This window comes from Giraffa tippelskirchi, chromosome 10 (genome assembly GCF_054371585.1).
Source record: "Giraffa tippelskirchi isolate mGirTip1 chromosome 10, T2T-mGirTip1v1.2.pri, whole genome shotgun sequence".
Lineage (NCBI taxonomy): Eukaryota > Metazoa > Chordata > Mammalia > Artiodactyla > Giraffidae > Giraffa > Giraffa tippelskirchi.
This window is the reverse complement of record NC_137284.1, coordinates 144,086,731-144,100,567: the sequence shown is the minus strand read 5'-3', so window position 1 is coordinate 144,100,567 and position 13,837 is coordinate 144,086,731. Positions and strand designations below refer to the sequence as shown.

Genomic DNA, 13,837 nt, shown 5'->3' with positions numbered 1-13,837 from the left:
TGCTTATACTACTGCCACAACTAGACACATTCACTAATAATAGTAATAATAAAAATTCATCTGATATTAACTTATTACTTCTTGAATCTTTAGCTGTCAAATCCTGCAAAGCTGCTACATTGCTGGCACAAAATTCTTCCATCCATTTGCCAAAAGTCCACTTTCTGAATTGTAGCCTAATATAGTTCTTAGTGCGATCCACTAGTTTAATTTTATGATTATGCCCTTGTGGTTACCACCCCAGAGACCCCACATACACACACCTAATTGCAGTTTCTTAACTGTGTCATGATTCTTATTATTTGCTTATCAATGAAAATGTATTCTCTCTATATATCCTTCTATATATTTTCAATATAATGCATACATACAGATTGCCAAGAAAATACAGTAGGAGGGCCCTGTGGCCCAAGGTTGGGTGAATAGTTGTAGTGTATGAGGTGCCTCATTTCAAGTAAACCGGAAAGGCCTGGAGCAAAGTGAGCTGCTGGTCCACTCCAGGACCTGGCTATCTGAACTTCCCCAGAGAGAGGTTGCTCCCCTAAGGGTGGGCTCTCCACGCAGGCACTGAGGGCGCCAGAGCCTCAGGGTCCCCTCAGAGCAGTTGCAGCCGAGCTCCAGTGCTGGGGCCGTTGCCCCCAGAGTCTCCCCCACCCCACTCTCAACCCCAATTCAAGTTTTTCCCAGGCCTTTCCCATTGCCCCATTGTTTCTCTCTGGAATCTGGGCCGGCTCCCCTCCGCTCTGGTCCAGCCCTCCCCGGAGCCAAGGCCACAGCCGCTGCGACTGTGATCCTGGTCAAGGAGGTGGTCCTTGCTGCAGGCGCTCAGGGTTGTGGAATTGAGGGGCGGAGGCTGCGTGCGGGAGCGCGGTGCAGCAGGGAGATGCGTGTTGTGTCGCTTGCTGCGTGTACTAGGGGATGGGCAAACTACACGAACCCACTGCCACCCAGCGCTAAGAAAAAAGAGCAAGAAAAGCAATACAAACCAGAAAAAGGAAAGATGAAAGGGAAATAGAAAGTCAATGCGGGGGATTCCGGAGCTTGAGGACTTGAAGGCTCTGTGCTCTCGCTGGGCTTCCCGCGCCTGGGCGGGCCGACTTGGAGCCCTTGGTGGCCTCCGTCACAGACGGGCCGTGGCCGTGAACCGACTAAGGACACGGGAGGGCGGCTCGGGTGAGATGTCGGTTGACAGCTCTGATTGCCTTAGGCGTTTACCTCCGTTTCTCCGCTCTCCTCCCTCCCCTCCGTCCCGAGGGACTCCCCAGAGATATTTCCTTACAGGCAACCCTGGTCTCAAGGCGTGGGTCTGGCGAGCTCAGTGGACCTTCCCTTATACTATTTTGTGGCTCAGAGCAGCCTGGAGGACGGCGACGAGCCGGAGGCTAGAGAAAGATGGGGACGCTGGCAGGAGGCTGAGGCAGTGGGTGTGCGCTGCTTTCTGAGTCAGTGATTCCGGGGAATCTTAAGGCTTGACCTCTTAAGAGCTCTCCCAGGCAAGCAGCGTCCTGCCCCGCCAGGGGCGCGAGGCAGAGCGCACAGGTGGAATTGCTGCGCGGTCTCCCCCGCGCGGGCTTGGACAGTCCGTACCTAGCAGGTTCCGAGAGCTACAAGTTATCTGCTATCGTCCGAGTCCGCAGGTGCGGATGGTAAAGGGATACTGTGAGTGCAATTGTTCCCAATCTACAACCCCGAAGTCCGCCGGGGTGGCTCAGAGCTCATTGTGAGGTGGCTGTCGGCGCAGCCCTGGCACGGTCCGGGACCCCGCGGGCTTGGGGCTGAGACCCTGTCCTCTAGCCGAGGCGGACCGCCGACCTCGTGTTCGGGCCGAAACGGGACGAGGTTGCAGAACGCTTCCGCCTCCTCTGTCCTGGGACCCTCTCCCCATTCGTATCCCCCCGCCCTTGGCCACGCTCCTTGGACCACAGCGTGAAGCCTCCCTTGGGCGACCTGGCGCGGGCGCCCAAAGAGCTGTTCGGAAGGCGGAACCAGCGGATCGTGCGGGGCCGGGGGAGCCCGGCCTCCACCTCAAACGCCTGGGAGACATGGCTAGACCCCAGGCTGGAAGAAACGTGAGGGGCAGGAGAGGGCGAAGCTCCCCAACCTTGCGGACCCCGCAAGGAGGGGGCAGTTGGTGACAGTGGAGGGGGTGGCGGTCTGGAAGAGGGAGCGACGCCCCGGCCGGCTCGGGCGCCCAGGCTGCCTTTGCCACATTCCTCTGGACTCGGTGACCCGCGGAATGGCATCCCTTCCCGCGCTCTGCCTCTTCTGCCCCTGCTTTCCAGACCCGCCATCGCTGCCCTCAGTTCTCCAAGCCCCAGAAACCAAAGTTTCCGTTTGAGGATCTGGACTCGTGGAAGAATTCTCCAGTTCCCTCACCCCAGACCCCTCCGCGCCCGTTCCGGAGAATCGGGAGGTGCCAGGGTCCCTGGCGCTGGCCAGCGGAGGGCTGAGCAGCTGGCTGTCCTTACCTGCCGCCGGATTAGCTCCAGTTGCCTCCCCGAGCTGCAGTATCCCTGGCGTGGGCTGGCTGGCAGGAGCGTGGAGCCCTTCACGGGTTCGGGGCTGACCCGCCGCGGAGCTAGCAGCGCGCGGCTCAGAGTCCGATGCTGGGCGCCGGCTTACTCTCTCCCTTGATCTTGCAAACGAAAAGGAAAAGATTAGTTGGTGCCGCGACACTCGGAGGGGTGGGGCGGGGGGAGGCGGGGAGAGAGCGGACCCAAAGGCTCGGGCAAGAGCAGCGGGGCTCGGGCGCGCGCTAGCAGAGTCGCGCACCCCACACGCGTCCCAGGCACTTTACGAGTCTGAAGGCCCTTGGCTGTGTAGACTGGAGTTAAAGTGACATTGCCCCCGCCCGCCACACCAAAACACCAAAGGCGAAGAAGCAAAAAAAGGGCTTTCAAACCTGGCTTTCACGAAGAAGATGAGTCTGGAGAGCAAGACCGAAAGGAGACCTGGCTGGACTGACCAGCTGGGCGGGATTCATTTCTTCACCAAAGTGATTGGGGAAGTAGTTATCAGTGTAGGGGCAACTAATTACTAATTAGTTCGGTGCCTCTGGCGATCTCCGAGTGGAATCTGCAGTTTCAAGGCTCTGGCCAACCCGCAGGCTGGCGTGTGTGCGTTCGTGTGTGTATGCGTGTCCGTGTGTGTCACGCGCACTCGCTGGAGCGGGTCTCTGCGTCCGGGCACCTTTGGTATAAAAAGAGAGTGTGTATGTATTCGTCAGTGTGTGTTCGATTAGCTGCAATGGGCAGACAATTTCTGGAGAAAACATTTACAATTTTCTTTCAATATGACGGGATTAGTTGCTGTTGAAGGCGCTCCTCCAATGAAATCTTCTCTGCTCTCTGATTTGGCGGTTCTTCTGAGCAAATATGACAGCCTTTTCTCCCGGCTCCTTTCTGCTCCTTTCCACGTCCATCCCCAGAGCCAAGCTCTCCATCTGCAATTTCTACATCAGAACGTTTACAGTTACCACCATTGCCCAGTCCCATTCCTGCAAGTATGATTGCTATAAAAGTGACATGACATACTGGGAAGAACTCGGTGTTGCTTTCTGATTGCCGAAGACGCTTAAGCCCAGTTTTTCCAGGTGGGAAAATATTAGAATAAATCCTCTATGCTTTGTAAACATATAATCGTGCTGAACTATTCACAGATTGTTTATTTCTTTGGGACACTGGCAAACGTATAAGAGGAAGAGGTAACTGTTTTCTTTCTTTTACACTAGGGTCAATGCCCATGTTTTCTTTGACTAATAGGCATTAGATTACAAAGTATTTATGGTCCTTTATGAAATTTGGGATCCCCATAAAAAAAATCAGTATATAATTTTTTTTGTTAAATCAGTCTTAGCTTTTTATTTTTTCATTTTAATGAGAAATCCATTCCAAGAAGAATATTCATTATTTTTAGGCTGTAGTCCCAATTGATAAAGATAAAACGATATAAAACAATATGATTCTAAAGTATAGTTGAGGACAAGACTTGCTTTTGTGACAGTATGTGTATATAAACATAGCATCAGTGTATGATATGCTATAAGGTTGTATTTTCTTTCATCTACCTTTGGCAATCAAATGAAAACAGCCTGAAACCTTAATTGATGTATCCAATTAAGTTCAGTTCAAATCTTGATGCCTAGGCCTTTGCTAGTTGTCAAAGGGAATACAGAATAGCAAAAGTCACTGCCCCTGTCTTTTATAAGTCCCCCATTTTATTGGCGTCCCTGGTGGCTCAGTGGTAAAGAATTTGCTTGCAATGCAGGAGCCACAGGAGATGTGGGTTCGATTCCTGGGTTGGGAAGATCCCTGAGGAGGAAATGGCAACCCACTCCAGTATTCTTGTCTGGAGAATTCCATGGACAGAGGAGCCTGGTGGGTTACAGTCCATGGTGTCGCAAAGAGTCGGACAGGACTAAAGCGACTTAGCATGCATGCATGCATCTTATTGGCAGGGGAAGACATTCAGATAACAATAAAGATGAATAAATATGCAGCAATATAAATTCATCAACCAATAAAAATTGTGTATATGAAAAGGTCTACCCTTTCTGTTGACTCTTAGCCATCACCAAATAGGATATGGCACAAACGATTGTCATTTGATATAAGTCATCCTGAAATAACGCATTACATACTGTGGCTCTACCTTCAGCCTCCATATCCTCACATCCCATCATCACTGGGAGAGTATAAGATACTTGTTAGAAAATCAAGACAGTTCTGTCCAGCCTTGACCTCAGCTTCCCCCAGCATTTGACCCATTACATTAAACATCAGATTTTGTCATTTCTTCTCTCTTAGGTTATCTTTTGAAAATGAATTCACATTTTCCTTTCTCTCTTCATTATTTCTGACTATCAAGCCTCCATAAGCTCAGGGAGTTGGCCTGGATGTTTAAAACAAAACAAAACCATGTACACATCCCAAAGCAGAGAAGTAAAGGGGAAAGAATCCCTAGCCAGCAAAAGAGAAGAAGAAAACCTAGTGATCTGTTGTTATTCTGTTCTTTCAAAGCATTAATGCCTTCTTACAAATGGGGTTTTGTTGTTATTTAGTCACTAAATCATGCCTCTTGTGACCCTATGGACTGTAGCCCACTAGGCTCCTCTGTCCACGGGATTTCACAGGCAAGAGTACTGGAATAGGTTGCTATTTTCTTCTCCAGGAGATCTTCCCAACAAAGGATTGAACCCACATCTTCTGCAATGGCAGGCAGATTCTTGGCTGTTGAGCCACCAGGGAAGCCCACAATTGGGGCTACACATTCCAAACAGAGCAATAAAGCAAAAAAACCAATGAAATCTAATGAATATTTTCTTAGACTTGAATAAAACAGAGTCCATGAACCACTGAACAATCATGTTTAATAGAAGTCCTGATACTTATGCCCTTTCAGAGAAAAGCTGCAAATAGAAATAGCATTTTTATCAAACAATCAACAAAAATGTCCATTTTTTTCTTCTAGATCATAACTGAAAACACTTTTAAAAAAACATATACTTGTATCTGTGCCAGTTATTGTGTGTTTCTGAAAAATTATTTAACTGTTATGCGCCTCATTTTCTTAATCTGTAAAAGGGATATAGTAATAGTAACATTCCCATTTTTATAACGAATAATGAGTTTTTATATGGAATAATGAGTCCATTCAGGTAAAGTTTTCAGAAGAAGGTCTGACATACAGCAAATTAGTTATAAGACTGTCAGTAAGGATTTAAAAACAGATTCTTGGGTCATGTCTCTGACCTACTAAATCAGAATATTTAGGAGTGAATCTTGTCGTTGGAAACCTCAATTTCATAGAACAAGCATGTTAAACATAATCCATCAAAACACGGACCAGAATAAATACCATTTTCCCCTTTCTAGTTTCTCTTTCTATACAAGAAAAGATTAAGTATACTCAGAGCATTTTATTTTTATTTCATAAGCCAGTTTGCTTTCTGAGATAAAAGAGTACTCCCCTTCCCAGGAATACAGCTTTTACATTTATTAGTAACCCACAGTGTGGGACACTTTCAAAAGTGCTTTCTAAAGACTTTACAGAAGACATATCTATGGGTTTCCCTTATCTACATGCCTATTTTCCACCTCAAAGAACACTAATAAATTAGTAATTTCCACTTGTGAGGCCAACCTTATTACCTGTGACCTCAAAAACTTACTTTCAGGCATGTGCTCAAAAGAGATGACTTAGAATATTTGACAAAGCTCCTTTTTGAATATGACTGTAAATAAGATTACCACCAACATGAGGAAAAGGGGGATGAAGAAACTCATGCCTAGGAATGTGGTGCATATTTTATTGTGCTGTGCTGATTTCAGTGTGGCAATAATTAGGCTTCAGTAATTAGATGCACAAATCAGCACTGTGTCATCATAAGTACATTAAGAAGGTGACGAGTTCAGCTCAAGTGGTTTCCCACCAGGTATAGTGGCCATAACATTTTCTTAATTCTCTGCTTTCAAAGAACCAAGAAGAGGAAGGCGAGAGCTTTGACTATATGCGGAAAATGAGTGGAGAGCAAGGAGACCTTGCCTTGCCTTCATCTCCCACTCACACAAACCGTTCAGGGTTTGACCCAGGAAAGTACAACCTTTATCGGCAGGGAGTTTGGGAAAGGCAGGCTGATTTTTCTGATGTTTGCCAAAGAAATCTATCTTTTCCTTGACCTCAGTTTGAAATATAACAATCCTGGGTTAAAAGTGAACCTCCACTAGATGACAATCATTGCTTAAAATGGTTGCTACAATTGCCCTCACTGTTTTGAAATCTTAGTAACAGTCCGATAATAGACACACTATTCTTCTCAGAGTTATTTGTTATTTGTAGTTATTTTCCCTACAAATCTTCCAGAGAGTAATTTTAAATGCTCCTATTCTTTATCTAGAAAAGATTATCTCTTTCTCTCCTAGAAAATCCTAAGCTTTTCTTTTTCAGTCCCTGCAATAGGAGTTTCCATATACAAACGAGACTGATTCTGAGTGACGATTCTTGGTGACAGTTTAACAAACAATGCTTTGCTATTTTTTCCTTCTTCTTTTTCTTGAAGTTTGGCATCACAGCTGTTTTAAACTCTTCCTTTCCTAGCAGTGCTGGTGTTATCCAAAGCCTGAAAACGTTTACTGCTTCTGAGTCTAAAATATTTAAAATACAGAGCTCATTTTCAAACAGGGAATATGAACAAGGGGAACAAAATGAAACACTACCTTGCAAGATGTTAAGCAGTTGCAATGGCAATAAATCAGTATTAAGAATGCAGGGGGAAAAGGCCACATGGGACACGTGTTTCCTAGAGAAGCTATTAGTGTCTGGGCATTCCTCCTTCCAAGACGTAGTGCTCACTTCCTCTTTGGAGGTAAACCTCTAAGATGGAGAACAGAAACATTTCAACCACATCAACTTCATGGGAGACTGTGACAAATAGCTTTAAATTTCCCTTTTTCATAGCCTGAGTGAGATGCCAGAATCTCAGATGGAGATAAGATTCTAGCAAGTTCAAAGCAAAAGTCTTACCAGACTCTTCTCTGTGTGGGGAGTCCTGAATTATTTGAATCAATGACTGCATGTAAGAGAGTAGGCTGTGTGTGTGTGAAAGTCACTCAGTCGTGTCTGACTCTTTGCAACCCCATGGTCTATCCAGTCCATGAAATTCTCTAGGGCAGAATACTGGAGTGGGTAGCCGTTCCCTTCTCCAGGGGATACTTCCAACCCAGGGATGGCACCCAGGTCTCCCACACTGCAGGCCGATTCTTGACCGGCTGAGCCACAAGGGAAGTCCAAAGAGTAGGCCAGGAATTCTCAAAATCTTTTTAGTCTGTAGGGAAACTTAATTTCTTACAGTTTAGAATCAACCAATCACGTCACTGTGGACAGTGACTGCAGCCACGAAATTAAAAGATGCTTGCTACTTGGAAGAAAAGCTATGACAAACCTAGATAGTATATTAAATAGCAGAGACAAAAGTCTGTATTGTTAAAGCTATGATTTTTCCAGTAGCAATGTACTGATGTAAGAGTTGGACCATAAAGAAGGCTGAGCGCCAAAGTACTAATACTTTCGAATTGTGAGGCTGGAGAAGGCTCTCGAGAGTCCCTTGGAGGGCAAGGAGATCAAACCATTCAATCCTAAAGGAAACAAGCCCTGAATATTCATTGGAAGGACTGATGCTGAAGCTCCAATACTCTGGCCACCTGATGTGAAGAGCCGACTCACTGGAAAAGACCCTGATGCTGGGGGAAAGATTCAGGGCAAGAAGAGAAGGAGGTGACAGAGGATGAGATGGTTGGATGGCATCATGGACTCAGTGGACATGAGTTTGAGCAAACTCTGGGAGATGGTGAAGGACGGGAAGCCTGGTGTGCTGCAGACCATGGGATCACAAAGAGTCAGACACAACTCAGTGACTGAACAACAACAAAAATCACATACTCATGGAAATTCACATAATTCCTCAGGTTATAGTCACTTGGTTCTTAAGCTAACTGAAATGGTCCTTCAAGGGACAGGTGGAATTGAAAACCTTTCAAAGATATCCTGGGAGGCAGCATCACAGAGGACAACATCTTCACTAAATCTGACTGACTCTCTTTCTTGAGAGTGACTGAGATAGTTGTGATGCACAAAGTTGCCTTGTACCAAGCAAGACTCAGCTAAATGTATCTGATAATATCCCCTGATATAGACCTTTTCACTTTAAAAACAAGCCTTCTCCTACTAGTGCTCCCAAAGAAGAGTTCCCTAAAGCATTCCCTGATTTACTGTGCCTAATAAGACAGACCCTGAACACTTCATCCTTTCTTCCTCATTTGCTCACCAAGGTGACTGGTTTCCAGTTTAAGGGCCTCACTTAGAAAATCTCATGAGCTATATTCTATACATCCCTGCAAAAAGGACTGAGGCAAGGCCTCAGACAAAGTCAATGCATATGCTACATTCCTACAAAGCTTTTATTGACAAACATTTTCTTAGAAAACAAGCTCATTTTAAAAGGATGCCCAATAAACAGGAACTGGTAATCACTGAACATTTTCAATAACAACCACTCAAAACCTACCCGTAAAGCTCCACAGTTGACACAATGTGCTCTCCTGTAATTGATGCCAGGATATGGAGCAGACAGATTCCCTTGCATGACTGTAATCCCCTGGAAATGTTTCTTGAGCAAGTCTCCTGTAAACAAGCTGCCATTGCTTTCCTTCCTTCTACAGCATTGTGAGTTGCACGAGACACTTGTGCAAGTCGAATGTTTCTCAGAAGCCTATCATAAACTAAACATGAAGTATTGAAATTGGCTCAACAAAATCAGTATATCATGCAATATTCTCTTAAATATTAGGGCAACAAAAATAAATAAGAAAAATATATAAGATTCCTGCCCTTCTGAAAGCTAACCCATTTGAAAAGAACAACAGAAACAGAAATACTGCTCTTAGACACTTGTGATAAAACTTTTGATGTCATAAACCATGGGGGATTTGGGAAAGGGCCTGACACTTTCCTCAGAGAGCTGATTCCAGAGGTGGACTTTACATAAGGTATACTCTACCTGGGATTGAGAAGCTATGACAAGATAAATCTTGGGAGAGATGATGGATGATGGAACAATACTTAATATACTTAAAGCCATTACCAGGAAGATACTGTTAAAACTGAAGATGTATATTAATGACCATTATTAATAAACAGAATTTTTGTTCAGTCTCTCAGTCATGTCTGATTCTTTGTGACCCTGTGGACTGTAGCCCACCAGGCTTCTCTGTCCATGGGATTTTCCAGGCAAGAATACTGGAGTTGGTTGCCATTTATATTCCACCCCAAAATATGCCTCTTTGATTATTTTGAGCTGGTTATTTTTGAGAAAAGGCAGACATGGGAGAAGTTCTGAAAACTGAGTGGAAGTTACTCTTTTGTAAGAGACCTTTTTACATTTGTAAGGGAAATTTCCATTTGTAAGGGTATCGTCCTCTCCAAGAGAAGGATGACTCTAAAGCTCCAGAAATAAGTCTTATCTAAGGTGAAAGACAGAAGAAGAACATTGTCCTCAGTCATGTCCAACTCTTCGCAACCCATGCACTGTAGCCCACTAGGCTCCTTAGTCCATGGGATTTCCTAGGCAAGAATACTGGAGTGGAAGTTACTCTTTTGTAAGAGACCTTTTTACATTTGTAAGGGAAATTTCCATTTGTAAGGGTATCGCCCTCTCCAAGAGAAGGATGACTCTAAAGCTCCAGAAATAAGTCTTATCTAAGGTGAAAGACAGAAGAAGAACATTGTCCTCAGTCATGTCCAACTCTTCGCAACCCATGCACTGTAGCCCACTAGGCTCCTTAGTCCATGGGATTTCCTAGGCAAGAATACTGGAGTGGGTTCCCATTTCCTTCGCCAGGGGCTCTTCCTGACCCAGGGATCAAACCCAGGTCTCCTGTATTGCAAGTGGATTCTTTACCAACTGATCCACCAGGGAAGCCCATCAGAGGTGGAGGTGAAAGCTTAAATTGGTGTAACAACTTTATTGTTATTTACTGTGCTTTTTTTCTGGTAACCTCCCACAACTGGCCTCTTCTCTCACCACACACAGCACCTTCTTTTGCCTTTACCTGGAGCTGTTATTTAAGATGGTGGCTTAGGCCAGTTCAGAGAGTTACTCAGTTTTCCTGGGTCTCTCTTCTGTGTACTGAATGTACCCGTGGCTCAGCGGTAAAGAATTCGCCGGTGGTGCAGGAGACACAGGAGACCTGGGTTCAATCCCTGGATCAGGAAGATGTCCTGGAGAAGTAAATGGCAGCCCATGCCAGTATTCTTGCCTTAAAAACCCCATGGTCAGAGGAGCTTGATGGGCCACAGTCCACAGTGTCACAAAGAATGAGACACGAATGAGTGAACACACACACAACACATACAGGTTATTAAAATTTTATTATTCTCATATTAATTGTTTATTTTAAAGTGATCTCAGCTCAGAACCTAGAAGGACAGAGGGGAAATTATTTTTCCTCCCCTACGCCACCTACTAAAACTTGGGCTTGTGCTTTTGTAGTATCCAGGGTAGACAAATGTAACTAATATCTAATTTGCACAGTAAGTTAATGGAGAAAACAAGAGAAAGACAGGGGCACCCTTACATACTTTTTGTTCAAGGCACTATGCTCTAGAGGGGAAGTTCATTGTATCTTTCATTATGCTAATTGTCTTGTTCTGTGTTTTGGAAGTCATAAGGTGACTGTGAAGTTACTTAGCAGTGAGTGTCTCTGGCACGTGGACATTTGTGAAATTTCTTGAGAAGAAAACTCTTGGGCACGGCTGTTAAGCTTATTCTAATTATATAATGGCATTGGGGATGAGGGTAATGTTACTAAGAGCTGGAATGCGGTCCTTGTTTATGGAATAAACTTAAAGCAATGGAAATATTTTTGAGTCATAGTTTATACTTTCAGTTTGCAGAATAATACTAGGCTTATCCCTGGGAATGTTCTCTTCGGTTTCTGTATGTCTTGCCCTAGCATTGGTGCAGAGTAATGAGGGAGAAAATTAAAATGAGGCACGAAGATAAATTTTCAAGATGAAAGTGGGAATATGCCACCCAGTATCTAAGAAGAGTGGGGCTTCCCTGGTAGCTCAGTGGTAAAGCATCTACCTGACACAGGTGACACAGGTTCGATCCCTGGGTCAGGAAGATCCCCTGGAGAAGAAAATGGCAACCTACTCCAGTACTCTTGCCTGGAAATCCCATGGACTGAGGAGCCTGGCAGTCTACAGTCCATGTGGTCACAAAAGAGTTGGACACGACTTAGTGACTGAACAACAACAATCTAAGAAGAGCAATGGTATGTAGAAAATTTTTTTTCATCATCTCAGAAGTAGGGATTACCTGGACAATACTAGAAAAATGAAGAAGATGAAAAATTGCTAAATTATAAACGGTGGACTTGCTTTTAAGGCCAAAACATGGGAAAGATGGGATCCAAAACTCTCCACAGAACAAAGCGGGGATCAGGTTTAAACTTCACTACTTAGTAGATGTGACCTTGGACAAAATGCTTAAATCCTTTACACCTATGAAAGAAAGTCAAAGTGGAGCTGATGACATGAAGAGAGCTCTCTAAAAAGGAGCCAGAAGGCCACTGAGGAAGTGTGACTCATGCTTGTCTCAACCCAGATAGAACCTGACCTTTTGACTGCTTATTGTCTTAGCAGGCATCTAGAATATCTGCCAGAAACTCAAGATACTTATCAGACCCTTACCCTAAAATAACTTCTGAAAGTCTATCTACTTATCAAACCCTTACTCTGATATAACTCATGATGGCCTATTCTTCAAAGACAAGTATTTGCTCTCCTGCATCAGAATCAATCCCAACTCCTACCAGACAACTTATGAATCTAAAGCCTTTTGTCTTTATAAGCCCCTGACTCATTTCTTCTCTGGTTTTACCCAAATCTGTATTCCCTGAATTGCAGTTTTTAAGACTCTCAAATAAAGCTCTTTGTCCCTTGTAATCTCGATACTGATTATTATTCGACATACCTCAGTTCCCTCATGTGTAAGTAACGTGTAAAATCTGCCCCAGAGTCGTCATGTTGATTAAATGAAATTGTATTTGTGAAAAGCATTTTGTAAAATGTGAACTATTATTGACTATGGTGGTGCTAGTGGTAAAGAATCTGCCTGTCAATGCAGGAGATGTAAGAGATGTGGGTTCAATTCCTGGGTTGGGATGAGAATCCCATGGACAGAGGAGCCTGGTGGGCTACAGTCCATAGGGTCGCAAAGAGTTGGAAACGACTGAAGCACATGTAATTAAATTGTGATGTGAATGACTGCTTTCTTTTCTCCTTGCCCATTCTAAGTTCTCCCAAGCAGGTGTTTCCTTGTTAATTAAAAATAATGTCTACTTAGGAGAATATTACCTATATGTGGCTGGGGGACAGGGAAGGTTTGGGGCAGGGTGTTATTCACTCACGTTATATGAGGAAAGAATCCATGTGTGACCTTACTAGAAAGATGAAGCAATCACTGGTTTCTCCTATCCTTTACTTATTGATATTACTGATATCACTTATCAACTCTTGGTATGGAATGTCAGATAAAGGAACCCCTCTCCTTATATGTATCCTAATGAAGAAATGAAATTTCTGCTCCAAAACAAAGCTGCCTGTCCACCCTGTGTCAAACACAGAACTTCCCATAGTTGCTTTGCTCTAGCTTCTAAAACCATGAGTAGTCACATCTGTTAGCTACAGGAACTATTTCTAATTCTTTGGACCATAAGTACCTTATGACAGCCAAAAGATTGTAAACTAACTCTTTATGGGGCTTCCCTGGTGGTGCTGTGGTAGAGAATCTGCCAGACATTGCAGGAGATGTGCATTCGATTCCTGGGTTAGGAAGGTTCCCTGGAGAAGGAAATGAAAACTCACTCCAGTAATCTTGCCTGGGAAATCCCATGGGTAGAGGAGCCTGGTGGGCTACAGTCCAGGGGTCACAAGAGTCAGCTTCAACTTAGTGACTAAATAACAACTCCTTTTAAATCTAAGGTTTCGTTCAAGCACTTTTTTCTGACCACCTAAATTCACAAATGTTCTCTTATATCAAGTCATTTTGCCCTTGAACATTTTCTCGGTTGCTACCCTGTTCTTATGCATTCTACTTATTGGCTTGGGACTCACAAGATAATTTTAACCCCAACTCTCTACTTCCTAGAGACTGTGTGTAAGTTTATATTTGAACTCTTTGTTCTTAGAAAAAAAAAACAAACAGCTAGTGTGAACCATGTTTCTGCTGTCTCTTTTAAACCTAACAACATCTCTTACGAGTCAGTGTATACTCACT

General features: G+C 44.3%; 1 protein-coding gene across 50 annotated transcripts in view; it reads right to left on the bottom strand.

Annotated features, from left to right (window-relative positions):
* CHRM2 (cholinergic receptor muscarinic 2) overlaps nucleotides 1-13,837 on the bottom strand; it is a 688,089-nt gene that overhangs the window by 161,795 nt on the left and 512,457 nt on the right. For 30 of the 50 annotated variants that reach the window (XM_081533045.1, XM_081533027.1, XM_081533047.1 and 27 more), the window contains 2 exons: nucleotides 2,903-3,451; nucleotides 2,469-2,635 (listed from right to left, as the gene is read on the bottom strand). The gene's annotated coding sequence lies outside the window, so the exon portion shown is untranslated. The remainder of the gene's footprint in view (nucleotides 1-2,468; nucleotides 2,636-2,902; nucleotides 3,452-13,837) is intronic. The other 20 variants (XM_081533066.1, XM_081533065.1, XM_081533071.1 and 17 more) reach the window with 1 other exon arrangement.